Genomic DNA, 8,754 nt, shown 5'->3' with positions numbered 1-8,754 from the left:
CTAGCTAGCCTTCAAGCAAAGATAGATAAAAATGTTGGTGTCAGGTTGTCATCCAAATATATGCCATCGCAAATAGATATGTGAAGTATTGCTCTCGCAACCCTGAAGATGCTTTCGCAACCCTATGGCTTTCTGTATTTTTGTAGAACCAATTAATCAAAGAGGCTCTTTGGATACCTTTTTACTATTTGCCCTCATTGATGAAACATCTGCAATACTACTGTATCATATTGGTGTTCCATTTAGTTAGGTTCATGTCTAAGTGATATACTTGCCTTGTAACTTTTAGAAACTCAGGGCAATAATCTGCCCATATGAACACAGGTAGCGGTTGCATAAAGAGTTCTCCACATGCACAAGTTGTCAGAAATACGAACTTTCGGCGCTCGCGCCGATGTTAAGAATATATACATGGCTAAGTTGAGAAAAAAATTAAAGAAAAAATATGAACATTGCACGCTACCATGATTTTATTGTTGAAAAAATCAAGATTAACTTCGTTCTGATTGAAATCGTGCAGAAAATCATTTTGCTTCCACTGTAGCTTCAATTTTGATTGCACACTGCATTAGCAAAATTCAAATCATACCAAGATACTGCTTGCTCTATTTTCTACACTCTGTTTACATCTGAATGACAAGGTCCCATTTTTTTTTAGACTAAGTAGTGTGATTAGCGAATCACACTGGGGATACAAACGCCCACCGGGGGCGCCAACAGCCAAACTCGGAAATTTTCATATTTTCCGAGAGAACTTGTTACGACCCAACCATCCCCTGCATCGACTACCTTGGCCCAGGATGATGGCCCATCAAGTGCAAAGCTCACCAGGAGGAGGAAGTGACTAAGGAGGCCCAACCCACGCTATACCTGAAGCGGGCAGGGGCTTTAGGGAGGCCCTATGCGCTGACCTGGTCAGCACAGAACAACTGCCGCACACCCAGGCGGAGGGCGTTGGACCGGCCCAGTTTTTTTGCCTTTCTCTTTTTCTTTCCATTCTTTTCTGTTATTTTGCAAACTCGAATAATTCACGGATTTGATTTTTTTTGGATCTGTACAATTTTTCAGAAATTTTCTCGACCTTCCTAACTTTTTTCTACAGAAAGCGAAGATATAAGTTTCTTGTTATCTTATTATGCCAATTAATCAGAAGTCGAGTGGACCGATAATTCGGTCAATCACAATAACTGAAGGAAGATTCTATCAGAAAGTTGAGGTTCAGTAGTTCTTTTTCGAAACGGTGACTAATTGATAACATGATAGCATAAGGGGAAGAGTTTTTATTCTCTCCTAGGGCATAGTATCTTTGTATGATTAAGTGAACTTTTCTCTATGTCGTACATACACATATCACTTGTATAAGGTCGCAGATATATGCTGATAGGACAAATGTGTCCGATCTTTCGATGAGATAAAGATAAGTCGATTTTGTTGGTGGAGTTCGTGCTTGATGATCTGACTACACGTGCACCAATGCAATTGCTAGGACAATCTCCAGGATTTACTGATCTTGTAGATGCACGATCAGCCTGACCAGCGAGGGTCTTAATTCCTGCATGAAATCGAGAACGAGTCTCTACTATATTAAATGGTTAGAGGTGGTGGGATGGTTGGTAGGTTCTCTCCCCACATAGTTTAGTTTCACATATTTAGATACCGACACCCAGAAAAAAAGACGGCGGGAATATCACCCAGAAAATCACGAGGAGTTATTAAAATAAGGACACTGCTAGGGAGCACTCGGGTGGTAGTTAGTCCACCCAAGCACTCACCCTGAAAATTGAAAGTTTAGCCCCACGTGCATTTAATGTCATGTGATTTTTTTTCAAAAAGTCATAACTTTCAAACCCTTTATCAAAATTGCGATCCGTTTTCACCGTTGGGGTTCTCGCGACGAAATCTTCAAAACTATATCACATTTGTATATATTTTAACAAATTTTTATTTTGAAAGCAACTTAGTGTTGTGACAAAGCAACTCTTTGTACAAAGTTGCTTACATTAATTTTTGTATACTTTGTAGCCAGTTTAGTTTCCAGAAAACTCACTTAACATCCATCAACTTCATATTATTGAGACCTGCAACATTACACTACTACTTGCCCACCATAGTTTCTAGTAGCATTGGTAACAAGACAACTTAGTAGGAATGAAAATACAACTTAATAGCAAAACTGTAAACAACTTAGGGCGGCTATATGCAACTCCACAAAGAAAGTACGCACCCATACAAGAGTGATGCCAGCCGACTTAGTACTACCAATATACGACTTAGGCACGTTGATAGGCAAGCTAACTATATTTCTATATTTTATAGGCAAATTAATTTTTGAGATACTCAACTCAACAATAATAGTCCACAACTTCACAATACCAATATTATCGTTGGCAAGTTGGTTTTCGAGGTAGCCAAATTAGTACCAACAATATACAGTTTCATATATACTAAACAATACGCAACTTAGATGCATCGGTAACCAACTTCACGGCAATGGTGCGCTAATTCAGAACAAATCATGGTTGTTGGCTTAGTATTAACGGTATGCAACTTAGACGCAGGGACATGCAAGTTCACGATGGTGGTACGCGGTTTTAACATAATATTTCTAGCCAACTTAGTAGTGGTGATATACAACTTAGAAATGGTGAAACTACATTAGACAGTGGATCCAACTTAATCATCGTGGGAATGTCACTCAAGAACAGTCGGTATGCAACTTAACAATAGTGGGTATACAACTTAGAAATAGCAGGTATGCAACTTAGCACACATGTGAAGCAACAATATACCGTTTACAAACACCACTAAGAAAATGTGGAAGTGAACAATTTATTATGTGCAAGATACAACTTAGCTCATTTGTGAAACCAAATATATTGCAGACAAAATTGTAGACGGCCGGCGGCGAGGATTGGTGGCGCGCAAGGTAAGTCGGGGGTGGTTGCGGGGACAGGGGCAGGTGCGACGTGCCCACGTGATTGCACGGTCGGAGACTCCGGGCTGATTATGTTGATCAGACGGACCAGAATCGAGTGCTCGTAGTGCCAACGAGCACCCGAGCACTTTTTAGCACTTGGGTTAAAATAAAGCACTGTGCACATCACGATTTCTCAGCCTCCACCGCTGCCCTCTTTCCCACGACCAGGCACCCTCTCCCATTCAGGTGAGGAACCGCCGCCCTGACGGAGGACGCGTGTTTCCCATCGCGTGCTGCAGGCGCCATGCCCGGATTCCACACCGTCACTCCGAGCGCCGCCGAGATCTACGGTTGATAGAACCAGCGTCGCAAACGCCCGTCCCTCTGTACATTGAGAACGCTGGCCCCACGATCGATCCACCAATTCAGCGCACAGGTCGTTGAGGACGCTGGCCGCCGATTCGTTCGCCGCCGGACTCGTCGGTCGTCGCGTCTCAGGCGGCAGAGGCACGCAGGTACGTGAGGAGGCTGAGCAATTTACAGATCCTGGTTATAATTTTTTCTCCACATACTTCAGTACCTAGCTGATTTCCCAATGCTGATTCTCGTTGGTTATCATCTATGCATGTAGCCAAGACTTCCCACTATAATTACTTATAATTCTAAGAAATTTGTATTCTTATACTGTTTCATCCAAATACGTCAACTATCCTATATTTGGTTCAGGCTTGAAAGAGCAATCACGTTTTGCCACTGCCGCTTCTGGCTCTAGCGTCTAGCGAACCTCCATGGCAACCTGCCAGCTCACCTATGGAAATGGTACGATGAAGATGTGGGATTCTTTTTTACTCCTGGTGAGATTCTTTTAATCACTTTATTCTGGGTTTGCTTGGTTTAATGGTCGTTGACTCAGGATAGTAAACGACTTCAAGCCATAGATAGTAAATCCATGAATTATTTTTTAAATTTTGGGCCATATGGGAAGTATGATTCTTGTGGAAAATCCAGTATCTTATGTATCTTGGCATCTTGAGGTCATGATGTGCATTTATCCTTTATGTGCTGATTTATATGTTGGACATACAAGAAAAATGAATTCCCCATTGCTTGTTGATGTATGCTACTAGATAAATTAATTGCTTTTTCAGTTAAAGCCTCATTTACTTAGTATTCCAGTTAAGAATATTCGGTCTTCTATGTATAACAAACGTATTTTCTTTTGCAAGCTCATTGTTTGGTTCAAGGAAAATAGCTTCAACGCACATTTTTGTTGATGCAGGTGCAAGCATCTTCTTGCATCTCGAGGTCTTACTAAGTAGCGACATTTACTTCTCAATACAGGTACCCCGGTCTGTCATGATGCATGAAAACGCACTATAAGAGTAAGTTCAATAATAGAGCCAACTGTTGGCTATAAGTTAAGTGCCATATCATCTATAGTCATCTTAGAGCCAATATGTGCAATAGTGAGCTATAAAATTGTACAATTTTATTAGTGCATGGCCCACCATTCACTCTCACATAGTGCCTAGGAGCACGTGCTAGAGCTGGCTCTTGCATAAGAGCCCACTTCTCTTCTCTCTCCTCACCTCTCTCCTCCAACTAAGCAACAATATATTATTTTAATCCTTATAGCCAGCTGACTAGAACTTATTGTACTTGCTCTAAGGTGAATGGCGATTAATGCCATTAACTGCGAACTCCATCCCTGCATGATCTGTTGCACGAGGTTGTAGGTCTCGATATCTTCTCTTGGATAAGATGTCTGGATCTTCGTACTCTCGTTGTGCTGACAATCTCCACCTGTCTAGCTCAAGGTTCTATGTATGTGTTCCACTTGTGTTTTAGTAATTATGCTGTTAAGGAATTGGCACGATAAAATTTTGACTACCAGACTTTTTGTAACTGATCAAAGATTGATGATGGAATTGAAGTTTACTGGATTGATGAATTATGTTATTGCAACTTTTTCTGAACCCTGTTCACTGTTCAATTTTGCACACACATCTTTTCAGGGTATCACTATAGTCATGAACCATGACATTTTATATTTATCACATCTGATTACTAGCTTACAGAGATAGGTATTTAGCCATACGACTGTAAAGAGGTAGTTGTTTCATTCGTAATAGAACTAAGAGCAATCAAATATTGTTTCTTCTAGAAAACTGAAATACATGAAAAATACATATTCTTCAGAATGGATGGTTCAGTTAAAAAAAAGTTGAACAATTATTATCATTAGGATTAGGATGGGCATATATTATATTCCTGTGAGAGCTACTACATAATAACGTACCATCAATCTATGACAGGTTCAGCTATATACTTTTACTGACTATTGTGCTTTGGTGTTTTCATTGAACCAGATAGCAAGATAGCAGTTAAATAAATCTGAGCTTGTTCCTAGAAAGCCAACTCCACTGAAGTCTCCCGTAGTACGTGTACATGTATATGCACGCTTGATTTTCTGTTTACATGTATATGTATGCTTGATTTTATGTTTTAACATTTGGCATGTGGAGAAAAATGCTCTTCACTTAAATTGTTCTGATACTGAAGTTCTTTTTAGTCTTTCCAACTGATGTAGGCCGCTGAGTCAAAGTCAAATGCTCAATGTAACGGCTAATTAGCGTTGAGAAACACCTATGTGTTGCTGCACCCGTAATATTACATATACAAGGTTCAATTCAGTCCAGGTTGTATCTATTCTTTTATGTCCGTCTTTGTCATAAGTACATGAGGTTTTGGGTTCTTGGCCACCCATATGTATTATCTTAGTTCTCTGCATGCTGAATATAGACAAACGTGGTACTATCTTATATATATTTGCACACTAAGTATAGCCAAAAGGGGTGCCTACCTTGTAGTGTTGGCCTTCCAATTGATACATGCCTACAGGATAACTCATGCTATTTTTGGTTGGTTTGTTTTACGGATTCTTCATAGCTATAGTATGTGGACCGAGCATCACTCAACAACACTGCATGTTCTTTGAAAACAACACTTCGCCCTGCTCAATATACCATTCATAGGATAGTATCATTGTCAATAAATGGTTATTGGTGATGTTGTAACTCATGATTTTCCAGTGTAACTAAATGGTTATTGATGATGTTGTAACTCATGATTTTCCTATGTAATACATGCAGCTTTCAATCTCAAGCCCATCTAGCATTTTGCATCGAGATCCTGGTGTACACGTTGGACTACGAGGTTCTCTTTTGAAAACCAGCACTAATGTAGCATTTTGTGCAAATGTTTCTTGTTTTTTTTTTCCTTTTTCGTTGAGTGTTTTTTCACTACATCTGAAGATGTCTTTCATTACAAAGTTCGATCCAATACAGGTTACACACTTACACTCCAAACGGATCTTGTTTTTTGATGTTTGACATTCTGTTTATACCAAACAGATACTGTGCCGACAAGCTTCTAAATTAGTGTTTCATTTTTTGCCTGGTTTTTAGACCGAAAATTCCTGATGATTCCTCAGTTAGTAAATCATCAGTTCTTATAAGACTTAGCTTCACTATTCAGATTCAATTGTTGACCAATAGCTTGTGAAGTAGTAAGCCTCTTCCATGTGCTAGGCTGGCGACAGATGATGTTAACTTGTTTGCGTGCCTATTCATGATTCACAGGAAAGGATGCTATCACATTTCACAAGAAGAGCGTCCCGTACGGGATTTGTGTGTTTTAGCATGAATTCAACAAGGAGGGAATGTTTCTTGATCTATTTGTTGTGCTCTGTTGTGATCCCCGCCATTGTCTTCCAGAACCTTCAGGCGCAACTAGAGAGCAGCTTGCCCATTGCCAGGTGATCCACTACTGCCAGGAAATGTAAAGATATTTTATATCTTAATGGTTTTGGCGTTCCTTTCCCTCACATTTCTGCATTTCTTTTGTTAATATGGGGATGGGAGCAAATAAGGAGGCCTCAATTCAAAGAAATCCATTGCTCTTTGGCTGCCTGTTCTTTGGTGCTTGCAACGCATGATGCCTTCTCTTTCTTCTGTAGCCTGCTCCATGCTGGACTTCCAACAAAAATGGTTTGCCTTACGGGAAGGTTCAAATACGCCTTGATCGGCCTCTTCCTGCACACGCAAGCCAGTTGATGTTGTGCCTTTGACTATTGCTGCCGTGCCACAAGCTTGCAAAACTGGTAAAGCCGGATTCCATATCCATGAAACGGACACTTCCTACTTCAATGATGACAGAGTACATGAAGGAAATCTTGTGTGCCCAACTGGAGTATTCTTAGCTTGCGGGTAAGAGCCAAGGGCCGCTCTTGCACCAATCCATGAAGAAGTTGCTTGCCATGTTAGGTAATTTGTTAATTGTTATCTAGCAGTTATCCCTAGCAACGCACATGTATTTAGCTATACTTGAAAAATATCTGATTGCATTTATTTGTTTACGGAAGTGCATGTTCGTGCAAATGTGTTTTACAATAATTGGATTTGCTCATGTGAAGGGTGCATGCTTTATTAGCTGATAAAATAACATATTGATTTGAATATGTATATTCATAAAGCATATTTGGATAAGTATGGTCATGGATTGTGGAATGTGATGTTTATCTCATATGTTCAGGCAACGACACGATTATTTCATACCAAATCATCTTGTGTAGCCTTTTGTCCTTGTTGCCAGTTAGTTCACAAAGTATCACTATTCTAGATTGCCTGCTCAGGAGCATTTGGTGGACATTACTCATTAGCTATTATTTCTACCATTAGTATAAGGGACTCTTTAATTGTTTATTAGGTGATGCAATGTAGTGCAAGAAGAAAACGAGATTGCACACATTAAGAAGCTATGATATCTTTTTAAATAGTACTATCTCCGTCTGAAAATAAGTATCTTAGTTTTGTCTAAATAGAGATGTATCTAGACACACTTTAGTTATAGATACATACTTATCTAGAAAAAGTTGAGACACCTATTTTTAGACGGAAGTAGTACACAATTTAGTGTTTGGTGAGGGGGAGCTGAGACATTGTGGGGTAGTATGGTACCTGAAACAAATTAAATTGTTGCTTAACATGGCATCAACTTCAACATTTTACACACTTCATGTTCTTGTTTCTACATGTGTTTTTTTATCATTGTAAGTGACTAGGTGTACCAAAAACCCCGCACTAGACAAAATTGTATGGAAATCATAGGCACAAAATTAGGTTGTGCAATTAGGGGGCCAGTTGGAGCCAATGACGTGAATATAGAGGAGATTCATGATTAAGAAATACTAGCAGAGACACAATGAAGGATCCATTGCATTATAAGGACATTTGATGATGCATTTATGATAAATATGGTAATTGTTTTATGGCAATACACCAATACTTGAGTATTCATATTTTACTATATTGTTGCAAGAAAAGTATGGACCGTCGCACGGGCATTCAACTAGTAAGAACTAATGTTGCAATCAAGATATTACGGATATAGATGAAAACTTTATTAAAAATATGAGATTCTGAATAGTGCGTCTGAATGTTTGCCTCAAAAGATGTATACAAGAGTTACAGCAATGTTTAATTTTAATGTAATTAAAATCCAAGTCTAAAACCCTAGGAATCCCTGGCTCCTGGCTATTTATTTGGTCCAGTTCGTGCGCCGCCTCTTGATGACCGTAGTACTTGCGCCTTGCAGCCCACGTGCAGCGGAGGACCTGGTGACGAGTCTTTTTTTTTTTTTTGCATGGACCTGGCGACGAGTCGTGGTTGCTTCCTTGTGCTTGATTCCATGCCATCGGGTGTATTGTACAAATCTTTGGTTATTCTGCATGTAAGAAAACAAGGTGTTGTACCTCTTTCTTAATTGACAGAATAATA

The 8,754-nt window shown here is 39.6% G+C and overlaps 1 long non-coding RNA gene across 3 annotated transcripts; it reads left to right on the top strand.

The window, feature by feature from the left end:
- Positions 1 to 3,171: 3,171 nt before the first annotated feature.
- LOC124695220 lies at positions 3,172 to 6,733 on the top strand. Of its 3 annotated transcripts, XR_007000549.1 has the most exons (5): positions 3,172 to 3,432; positions 4,654 to 4,741; positions 5,287 to 5,355; positions 5,490 to 6,133; positions 6,559 to 6,733. It is a non-coding gene; the product is annotated as an uncharacterized LOC124695220 (long non-coding RNA). The 3 variants fall into 3 exon arrangements; XR_007000550.1 differs by lacking the exon at positions 3,172 to 3,432 and having other exon boundaries at positions 4,590 to 4,741; positions 5,508 to 6,133; XR_007000548.1 differs by lacking the exon at positions 3,172 to 3,432 and having other exon boundaries at positions 4,590 to 4,741.
- The last annotated feature ends 2,021 nt before the right edge of the window (positions 6,734 to 8,754 follow it).

The sequence above is a fragment of the Lolium rigidum genome, chromosome 3 (genome assembly GCF_022539505.1).
Source record: "Lolium rigidum isolate FL_2022 chromosome 3, APGP_CSIRO_Lrig_0.1, whole genome shotgun sequence".
Lineage (NCBI taxonomy): Eukaryota > Viridiplantae > Streptophyta > Magnoliopsida > Poales > Poaceae > Lolium > Lolium rigidum.
Note: the sequence above shows the minus strand (reverse complement) of the source record. Positions and strands in the feature narration are given on the sequence as shown.